Source organism: Microcebus murinus, chromosome 6, assembly GCF_040939455.1.
Source record: "Microcebus murinus isolate Inina chromosome 6, M.murinus_Inina_mat1.0, whole genome shotgun sequence".
NCBI lineage: Eukaryota > Metazoa > Chordata > Mammalia > Primates > Cheirogaleidae > Microcebus > Microcebus murinus.
In genome coordinates this window covers 72,109,079-72,120,761 of record NC_134109.1, presented here as the reverse complement: position 1 = coordinate 72,120,761, position 11,683 = coordinate 72,109,079, and the positions used below count along the sequence as shown (strand labels likewise).

Genomic DNA, 11,683 nt, shown 5'->3' with positions numbered 1-11,683 from the left:
ATTCAGAGAGATGACATCTGATTTTTATTAATTCAAGGAACCTGGGTTTTATTCAATGACAGAAGTTGTGTATTTTGGGCCTGGATTGTTTTCCAGTTTTCCTCAAATCCCAGTTTATAGACAATCATCTATTTCACCATCTTATATCTAGTAGCATGGACAGTTGATTAAAGATTTCAGTGCTCTCTCTTTTTCCTTCTGTTTTAATGTCACATCCCCTCCTTTTCTCTTATCCTTCATACAAAAGTCAGCTGCAACTTCTATTGGCTCTATTTCCAATATATGCTTTAATGCATCTGCTTCTCGCTTTCTCCCCTACCATCCTCAGGGTTCAAGATACCATTATTATTTCTCCAGATTACTACAAAGGCTTCCTGAATTATCTCTCTGCTTCCTGCCTTTGCATCTCTACTATCTATTCTCTATACAGCAGGCATGCCAATCTTGTAATGATGTAAATCAGATCACATCATTTCTTGGCACAAAAATACTCAATGGATTCTCCAACCTAGAATAAAATTCAAACTCCATGATTTAGCATATGGAACCCTGAATTACCTGGCCCCTGCCTACTTCCTTTTTTTTTTTATTTCAAAATATTATGGGGGCACAACTGTTGAAGTTACATATATTGCCTTTGCACTGCCCAAGTCAGAGCTCCAAGCATGCCCATCCCCAGACAGTGCTACTGCACCAATTAGGTGTGCATTTACCCATCCTCTCCTCCCTCCTACCTCCTGCCTGACAACCGATGAATGTTACTCACATATGTGCACCTAAGTCTAATCAGTATTCATTTGACAGTGAGTATATGTGGGGCTTATTTTTTCATTCTTGTGATACTTTACTTAGTAGAATGGGCTCCAGTACCATCCAAGATAATACAAGAGGTGTTCACCATTGTTTTTTGTGGCTAAGTAGAACTCTATGGTATACATATACCACGTTATATTAATCCACTCATGTATTGATGGGCACTTGGGTTGTTTCCATATCTTTGGACTGGTGAATTGTGCTGCTATAAACATTCAAGTGCAGATGTCTTTATTATAAAATTACTCTTTTTCCTTTTGGTAGATACCCAGTGGTGGGATCGCTGGATCCAATGGTAGATCTACTTTTAGTTCTTTGAGGTATCTCCATATTGCTTTCTACAGAGGTTGCACTAGTTTGCAGTCCCACCAGCAGTGTAAGAATGTTCCTATCTCTCCACATCCACACCAACATTTGTTGTTTGGGGACTTTTTGGGTTTTTTGTTTTGTTCTGTTTTTTGAGACAGAGTCTTACTTTGTTGCCCAGGCCAGAGTGAGTGCCATGATATCAGCTTAGCTCACAGCAACCTCAATCTCCTGGGCTCAAGCGATCCTACTGCCTCAGCCTCCTGAGTAGCTGGGACTACAGGCATGCACCACCATGCCCGGCTAATTTTTTGTATATATATATTTTTAGTTGGTCAATTAATTTGTTTCTATTTTTAGTAGAGATGGGGTCTCACTCAGGCTGGTTTCGAACTCCTGACCTCAAGCAATCTGCCCGCCATGGCAGATTTTAACAGTTTTTTTTATTTCAGCATAATAAGGGGGTACAAATAAAAAATTCTTATAAACATATTTGTGTACTTTATTATGGTCCAAATACAAAGCAATTAAATGTTTTTAATATCACTACTTGACAGTCATATTTTGTGTTAAATTAATAAATTAACAAGATAATCTTGACAAATCAATTGGATGTTTGCTATTTATCACATTCCAGTAGTGAAATTTGAGCTCCAAATATATTAATATGTATAAATCGGTTATAATAATAAGGAAATAATATAAAAACATTAAATCATTATATATATGGATTGTTTTATAATCCATATTTTTTCTTATGTTATTTGCTCATAGAAATGTCATTTTATTTATTTTTTTTTCTTATTTCAAGAGAATATGAAAGTACAAACATTTTGGTTGCATTTATATCTTTGCCTCTCCCTAGCAAGAGTTAGAAGTATGCCCGTCCCCTCCACAATGCAGACCCACATCTGAGGGATGTGGTACATTGAGTGTTTTTCTGTATTGGTGTGTGGCATGCAAATGCGGAGTCTGTTAAGCTCTTTGTCTCTATTTTCTTTTTGCCTACTTTAAATTTGCCGCTGATGGTATTATCAGTGAAGTCCAAGGTCTGGGAGGTTGAAAGACACTTCCAGTAGTACTTTCTCTTGTGGCAGGTTTTAAGGTCTGCAAGGTTAAAGGACACACCTCTGCCCTAAGGTCTAGGAGACTGAAAGACATCTCCATCTGTATCATTATCAGGATATACTTTTGTCTGGTCATTTTCATATCTGAATGTGTCAGGGTTTGACACAAAGTTGTAAAACTATAAAACTAGCAAAAACAAAATGATCTGTGGTTGTGTGATTTTTCATAGATAAGACTAATTTAATATTGTTAGTATAATGAAAAGAGTTAAATCTCCTGAATTAAAGGCAAAAATACCCTTTAAAATCAGAAGACGTCAGGTTCCCAAAACCCATAACTGACACCACTCACCAGTGGCCCAGTGAACAGCTTCCTGCATTGCAGCCACCACACCCTGTGTTACTTTGGTAGACTTCCATTTGATACGTGGTAGACACTATGAATGGGCTTAGAGACTGATTATATCTCATGCCATCCCTGAGAAGTTTAGGGCTGGAAAAGATAACGTTTTCTACACTACTGGAAAACAAAGCAGGAGTCACCAGGATTCTCTAGAGAAGACAGGCCCCAGAGGAAAGGATGAAATAGCACAAGGCAGTCTCCTAACACTGTTCTCCTTCTAGAGCTGGTAAATTGATTATTAAGCAGAGGAGGAGGGCCCACTCCCTGAAGGCTCTGCTTACGATCCCCCATCCTCCTGTAAACACTAAGATTTTCACCCTATTTCTGCTCCTTTGATCCTCTATGGTTACTGTAGACAAGACCAGCCTCCTCTCCAAGAAAACTGGACACTGTCAAAGAAACTTCAAGTTTGGATTTCCCTCTTGTCTACAAAAGGAGATGATGTAACGAACAATGTTTCCAAAATGGGTAAAGTACGAGTTGTAATTCTAACTCTAGTATTCTTACCCCCAATCCTTTGCTTTTCTACAACATCATAGCTGCTTACCACTTCTCATAAAAAGGAAAATTGTTCTTATTTTCAAGGGCTTTGAAGAAATTAAATGGGTGTGACAGTCTCTGGTCCAAACCAAAGGAAAAAGGATATCCTGTTGTGATCAAGCCAATAATGCTTCCACATCATTGTACCTTTTTGGACTATCCTTGGGAAAAAAATTAATTATTAGAGAAATATTTTTCTCTCATATATCACAGCACAGGATCTGGCTAACCTAAACTAGGTCTATCCCAGCCTTTCTGAAATATAATGAGGGTGACGGTGTTTTCGTTTTTGGAAACTTGATTAACTAAGTCCAAGCATCCTGTATACATAAGCACAGCTTTGACACCACTGTCCCCATATTCACTCTCACTCCTGCAGCCAGCTCAGGGGCATCTGCCGGCCACCTTGGACAGCTCCAGCTTTGCCTTGTGCCAGGTAAACACCACTGCTGCTCTCTGCACAGAGGAGCTGGGTAAGAAAAAGTGAGTAACAACATGCTCTTCTTAGAAATATCATGTGTTCTTCCTGTACTGTTAATCTAGTTAGATCACACATAGAGTGGTGATAATACACAGAGAATCATTTTCACAGCCTTCTTGTTTTCAAGAGAAGCTTTGTTGGAAAATTGCAAGAGCCAGGGCTGGCCCGAATCTTTTGGCTTCATGTCTAAGTGACAAACTGTTCAACTAATGTTTTCAACTTATAGATAAATATAACTACAACATCACCCTAGATCCATAAAGTCTTGATATCATACATACTTGTGGAATACTTGGAATAGAAGTAAGCATTTTATAATGAAAAGAGATTTAAAATCGTATATAACTCCCATTTCATGTAAAGAAAATGAAGCTTACAGAGGTTAAAAGACTCCACTAGAGCCACTAAGCAACTTTGTCACAAAGCTAAGGCTACAATTTCCATCTAGCTCTCCCTTTCTTACTTCTACCCCCAAAAATGCAAGACCATATTTAACTTTAACAGAGAGGAAATTACTTAGGGTGGGACATGTTTTATCATCCAGAATCTTCAATTTCCCATTGCATGCTTTGAATGGAATTCCTCTCAAGACCAGGCCAACACTTCTAGTACCCTCAGGTCATTTGGAGCTTTTCTTGTCTATTTCATTTCCTCAAATTTCATCTCACAAGTTTTTTCAAGTTCAACTAGGGCAATTGATAAATATCTATCATTTCTGTTTTTAATAGTGCAAATAATCACTTTTTTAACAAATATTTGTGAATCAGCTACTGTCTTTCTCACACTGTTCCAGTCACAAGGGATAAAGAGTGAACTTGAAGGACAGGAACAAAGCCTCTGAGTCCTGAAAGTTCTTGGCTCTTTCTAGAAACCAAAATGCTAATATTACCAAAGTATTGTGTGAAGGAGCGAGTTTTGTGTGTGCGTGTGCACGTACAGACGTGTGTGTGTTTGTGCGCCATTGTTCCATAGTCAAATGGTTGCTCTTACTCTCCTTCCCCTAAACACGTGTAGAGCAAGGGTAGCAAACTACAGCAAAGTGACCCACTGCTGTCTATTTTTGTATGGCCAGAAAGCTAAGAATTATTTTTACATTTTCAACGTAAGTTTAAAAATCAGTAAGTTTAAAAATCAGTTAAAAATCAGTAAGAGAATAAGATTTCGAGACACATGAAAATTATATGAAATTCACATTTCAGTGGACATGATAAAGTTTTATTGAAACACAGTCACAAGCATTTATTTAGGTATTGTCTGTGGCTGCATTTGCATTATGACTGCAGAGCTAAGTAGTTTCAACAGAGATTACATGGCCCATAAGCCTAAACTATTTAAGAAAATGTTTACTGACCCATGGTTAAGAGCATTACAGAGGTGGATCCCTTTCTAATGAAATGTTGGCTAATGACTGTGTGGACCAAATATTCCCACTCCTCAGTGGGCCCAAGAGAGTTTGTGGGACGATGTACACTCTGTTACCGCTCTGCTTGCCAAGTGTTTTCTCCAATGAACCCTACTTTATATTAGCAGTGTTTGTATTAGTGGAGTGTGTGTGCGTGCCCCCTTTGTACAACAATGTGTGTGTGCAGGAGAGAAAGAGAGTTTGATTAATAGAATCATGAGATGAAGTTGGAAATATTAAAGGGATCTAATCAAAGTCCACAGCTTAGAGGATATATTTTATTCTAAGAGCATTGATAAGCTAATTGAAATCTGTGTGCAAGGAAAGAGACAGATCTCATTTCCTTTTCTAAAGAGGCACTCTGGCTGTAGCAAGGAAAACAAGTCATAGAGGAGCAAGAGTGGAAACAGGAGGTGATTAGGCCAGCGCCACATGGTCCACGGGAGAAAAGATGCTGGCTTGAACTAGGATGTTGGTAGTGTAGATGGGGAGAAGTAGGCAGATGTGGAAATTATTTTAGAGACAAAACTACCAGAAATTGTTGGTGAATTAGAGGTGAAGGTAGAAGAAAAAGAGGAGATACTACACTGAAATAAGTTCCACGCCCCCCAAAGAAAAGAGTTGATTAAGCATTTAACACAAGGGGTCAAATTATTTTATTGTTAACCAGATGTTTACTCCTAAAATGAAATTTTAGGACCACCAGCCAAAAAAAAAAGTTGTATTCCTCTGAAATGGTATTTGTCATATAGACATAATGTTTTTTAAAATCCATCAAGGACCTTCACACATCATAGCAGAATTCCTTTGTGTGTTTATATTCATCAGTAAGTCATTAGGTTTATTTACTGGTCTCATGTGATGCCAACATAACTTTTAAAACACCTACAAAGCCTAACATATGCCACAGAAATGACTAACTGCTTAATGTCCTTGGTCATGAGTGAAGCTGGTACAGAGTGACTTTAAAAAGAAAAAAGTCAGACTCTTTTGCTGGCAGCTTGCAACTCCCCTTTATGAAAGATAAACATGTAGTCTCAGAAACATATTGGGCTCCTAGACTCATAACTTTAAGAGCAGAGAAGAAAATAAAAAGACATAGAACATGGAAGTTTATGGTTCAGGTACCAGAACTATCCCACCCTGCTCCCACCAAGACCCAAGTCTATTAAAACTGTATTTCAATTATATACATTAAAAGAGACTCTGGCAGAACCTGTGAAATTATATTTACCCCAAGCATCTCTCATACCATAAGAATCAGATAACCCCGAGTTTAAAAAGGAAAGTGTTTTTTAAAATTACGTATTGTGTTATAATTACTCCTTCTGTCCATCCCACACCAAGCAAAATTGCATTCCTCTTCCAACATGAAACTCCAACCACTCACATCCATGCTTGAGAAGGAAGTCAGCTTGCTGCTGCCTCCTTTTGCTCTTTGTTCTATAGATTTTACAGAACTTATATATTCCTACTAAGAAATAAGTGGACTCTACAGGGGAAGAAAAAATCTTTTTCCCTCAGCCCTTTTAGTTCTTCTGATGGGATCCTATTTATTAGACTGACAAAATACAGATTAGCAAGAGAAAAACAGAAGTTTATTAGCATGTGCATCACACATACACATGGGAGCACTCAGAGGTAAGTAATTCAAAGGGCTAGTTAGAAGTTGGGCTAACATAGTATCCTAAGTAAAGAACAGTAAATTTTTAGAGAAGTAACAAGGCAAAGAAAAAGGACTTCGAGTTTCTACAGCAAATTATGGGAAGGTAAATATTATGGGAGAAATAATGGAAGATAAGGATTAGTTAGTAAAATCGTTCAATAGAGTCCTCCAGTGACACCTTCGGGCTGATAAGGGTTTAGAGTTGTCTCTGATAATTAACTTCTGTCCTTCCTGGTAGAGGCAGGAGGAAGGCTTTACAAATTTATGTCCTGCTTTTAGGCAAATATTAGAGGGAAAAATGAGAGCTTTTCTTGTATATTCTTTTTCTCAATTGTCTTCAGCTCAAAATAATCTTATGCCAAGGTGGTAAATGTTGAGGTGGCAGGTTCTGCCACCCTTCAACTCCCTGGGTCCCTGTGCCAAACTATAAAAAGCAAAATAAGGATTTTACAGAGAAGGGGGTACACAGACTTACTTTAGGTTGCTGATTTATGCACTTATTTAGAGAGGGCTATAACCTATTCCAAGGCCTGGGTACATGATTGTTTAACAAATGTATTCTAACTCATTTACAACAAAAAAAAAGGCATTATGCAGATATTCAGCCTTTAAAAGTCACTCTAATTGCTTCTAATCTTTGGCTAAGATCAATTGTAGTAAAAGCCACTCTGCCTTGACATGTTCCCAAGCAAATTAATAGGAAATGGGCCAAAGTTTTAGTTTAACACCCCATACAAAACCACTGCTATGTAGAATTCCATGTTATCAGTAATATCCATAGTTTGTATCATTGGAATGGAATTATATCTATAACTGTGGCCTAAGCAGATTCATATCTCTTCTCCAGGAAAACACAGACATGTTTCAGCATGGCCAGTTAATAATTCTTTCAGCCTGGTCTGCCGGGGATGGCTAGGACTGCTGTTCTGACACAAGAGAAACTAATCACAGCCAACTTCCTCCACTTGATTTGACTGTTTTATTCATGAAATCGGTGGATAATATTATTAAATTAGTAAGTTAACCATTTCATTTGGACTAAGGCCTAGGTCAAAAATTACATAAAAGAAGTAATTAAAAAGTTCTATGGGTTCACGTTGCATGGCTACACAGTCTGACTCACTCTCTTACATGAAGAGCTGCAATGGTGTTACCTCTTCTGAAAATGGGAGAAATTCCACTTTTGCAAAGATACATATATCCGAGTGTATGTGTATTCATATATATATATATAGAGAGAGAGAGAGAGAGACATATGTATAGGCTCTTGAAGGAGAGTGCTGTAAGCATGCTTGAATTATATTAGACTTTACCCTTAATAGAATATATACAAGAGCTTATCAATTTTAAGCAAAAGTTTTCTTCAGCCCATGGTGAAAAAGTGTATGAAGGCAGAGAATCAACCCAGGAGATTATTTTAATTTGGAAGAAAAAAAGTGGCTATCCTAGGGTGTGTGTATACATATAAATATATATATATACACACACACATCTGTATAGGCTCTTGAAGGACAGTGCTATAAACATGCTTGAAGATTATGTTAGACTTCACACTTAATAGAATATATATCATAAGAGCTTATCGATTTTGACCAGAAGTTATCTTGAGCCCATGGTGAAAAAGTGAATGAGAGCAGAGAATCAACTCAGGTCATCATTTCAGTTTCAAAGAAAAAAAAAGTGGCTATTGATATATATATATGCATTTTCTTTTTCAAGATGACTTTACATGTAACTCTGAGTTCCCAATGTCTTGCACTGTCACCCAGTAATTGCTGGTGCTTTTACAGCTCACAGACACATGAAGATCTTCAACACCCCCAGCAACTCCAGCACCATCTCTGGCTTCCTCCTCCTGGGCTTCCCTTGTCCCAGGGAGGGGCAGATCCTCCTCTTTGTGCTCTTCTCTGCTGTCTACCTCCTGACCCTCATGGGCAATGGTTCCATCATCTGTGCTGTGCGCTGGGATCAGAGACTCCACACCCCCATGTACATCCTGCTCGCCAACTTCTCCTTCCTGGAGATCTGGTACGTCACCTCCACGGTCCCCAACATGCTGGCCAACTTCCTTTCTGACAACAAGGTCATCTCCTTCGCAGGGTGCTTTCTCCAGTTCTACTTCTTCTTTTCCCTGGGTTCTACAGAATGCTTTTTCCTAGCGGTTATGGCGTTTGATCGATACCTTGCCATCTGCCGACCTCTACACTATCCCACCATTATGACCAGACGTCTCTGCACCAATCTTGTGATCAATTGCTGGGTACTTGGTTTCCTCTGGTTCTTAATCCCCATCATCATCATCTCCCAAATGACCTTCTGTGGATCCAGGATTATTGACCACTTCCTGTGTGACCCAGGTCCTCTTCTAGCACTCACTTGCAAAAAATCACCTGTCACAGAGCTTGTCTTTGCCACCTTAAGTCCTGTGCCTGTAATGATTCTCTTTCTCTTTATCATGGGGTCCTATGTTCTGGTCCTGAAAGCCGTGTTAAAGGTCCCTTCAGCTGCTGGGAGAAGAAAGGCTTTCTCCACCTGTGGGTCTCACCTGGCTGTGGTATCTCTGTTCTATGGCTCAGTATTTGTCATGTATGCGAGCCCAGCATCTGAGCATAAAGCTGGAATGCAGAAGATTGTGACTCTGTTTTATTCTGTTGTGACCCCACTCCTAAACCCTATGATATATAGTCTTAGGAACAAAGATATGAAAAAAGCCATGCAGAAATTTCTGGGAATATAAAATATTAATGGAAAAGGCCCTTGGGCAATTAAGCTTGCATTTAACTTTTTTTCGGTTGAAAATACATGGTTTTATTCAGATAATTGTTCACCTTCCTATTGTCCATAAGCTGAAACACCTATGAGCATGTTTTTGTTATTTCTTCTTTTGGATCTTGATCATGTCCTGCTGCTTAACATGACTCAATTGTTTTTAATTGACTGCTAGGAATTGTATTTTAAAAATTGTAAAGACAATGGATATAGTAACGCAAAAACAGTTAAGTGTTCTTCTACAAAGTATACAGAGCAGAGGCAGATCCCTTTGTCTCATTATAATATCATTTTAATGCTAAAAAAAACACATGCTGGGTGCAGATTTAAAATGCTAATGATACATGTGATGCATGAAGAGCATGACCATCAAGTACTCAGCTGCCAGCATAACACTGCCTCTACATGTGATGACTTTACAGCTGACATCCACCTCCCTCTTTACCACCGTGTAAAATTTCCCCATCATTTTTTTGGAGAACCAGACTGGTTGTCCCCTTAACCAGCACTGCCACCCTTTCTGTTTGTACACAAAGCCCCAGTAATAGCCTGGCCTGCCTAAATCTTCCTAGTCTCACGCCAATTTCTATTCACTTGGGTACCAAGAATGTCAAGTCCAGTATAACCTTTACTCCTGAAACTTCTGCTTAGCTCTTTAGACTCCTAGCTTCTGCTAGATATTTTGAAGTCTTATCTTGCACATGAACAGTTAACAAACTCAAATGCCTTGAAGGGAGATTGCGTCATAGTTTGAACCTCCCTTCTGTGTTCCTCCTCTATTTGTTCCTCAAACACCAGCTGCTTTGGCAGCTACAAACTCCTAATCCTGTATCTTCTCAGTTTAGTGAAATTACTGCTTTCTGCTGTGGGTGAGAAGGTAAAACTTCCCCTCTGCTCCTGGAAGTGTGATTGAAAGATCAACTTACAATAAGACAAATTAACAAGAAATAAGGATTGCAAATTTATTTACGGTGGACACAGGGATAATCACAGAGTGATTACCCAATATCCAGATAGGGTCCAGATGCTTATATATTCTCATCTTAGGGGAGGGAGGAGAAGATGAGGAATATAGGTAATTCTGTTGAAGGGCAATTAATGAGTACTAGCGAGGACGAAGAAATACTTGGGAGAATGAATGGATGGAGGAAACAGATTAATTTGTAAATTATTCTTTTTGGAGACTTAATTAACCAGAGAGACAGGAATTACTTTTTTTTTTTTTTTTTTGAGACAGAATCTCGCTTGTTGCCCAGGCTAGAGTGAGTGCCGTGGCGTCAGCCTAGCTCACAGCAACCTCAAACTCCTGGGCTCAAGCAATCCTTCTGCCTCAGCCTCCCGAGTAGCTGGGACTACAGGCATGCACCACCATGCCTGGCTAATTTTATATATATATATATTAGTTGGCCAATTAATTTCTTTCTATTTATAGTAGAGACTGGGTCTTGCTCTTGCTCAGGCTGGTTTCAAACTCCTGACCTCGAGCAATCCGCCCGCCTCGGCCTCCCAGAGTGCTAGGATTACAGGCTTGAGCCACCGCGCCCGGCCAGGAATTACTTTTTAAATGGATTGGACCTGGTCTGGTTCTATTCTTCATCTTCCTTCCTGCAAATGATAGAGGAAGGAAAGACAATTGTTTTCCTATGCAGATCTGGATCTCACACAGATAAAGAAACTTCAAAGATTCTGGGACACCAGGTGATGGAGTTAGGGGAGGTCAGACAGATCTTGAGACTTTTTCAGTCAATGCAGTATGTCAAAAATGCCATATTTTAGAGTAAAAATATTTCTAATTTCCTTCACTGCTCACCCACTATTCCTCCCAATTCTTTCCCACATGCCTCCAGATCCTCATACTTCCCCTGCCCAGTGTGTTGTCATATGTCCTCAGGGAAAACCACAAGATGAATGTGGAACTACATTCCTGTCTTCCCTTCATCTTGAATTTTACCCCTGAAGTCTTGCCTCTGTCATTTGCTCCCCAGTACCTTCAATTAGTTTTCTTATATATTTTGTCCATATTTTATAGTTACTTTTGATGGAAGTTACTTTGGGTTTAATACCAGCTGCTCAGTCATGACCATAACCAGAATGTCTTTTCTATTATATCTAAATTCCATACATTCTCACTCCTCCCCCCACTTTCAGAAGATGATCTTGTAACATACTGTGTTTCCCCAAAAATAAGACAGGGTCTTATATTTATTTTTCTTCAAGAAGACACCTTAGGGCTTAT

The 11,683-nt window shown here is 39.0% G+C and overlaps 1 pseudogene; it reads left to right on the top strand.

Annotated features, from left to right (window-relative positions):
* Window positions 1-8,378: 8,378 nt before the first annotated feature.
* LOC105864741 (olfactory receptor 11G2-like) lies at window positions 8,379-9,415 on the top strand (annotated as a pseudogene).
* Window positions 9,416-11,683: the final 2,268 nt, after the last annotated feature.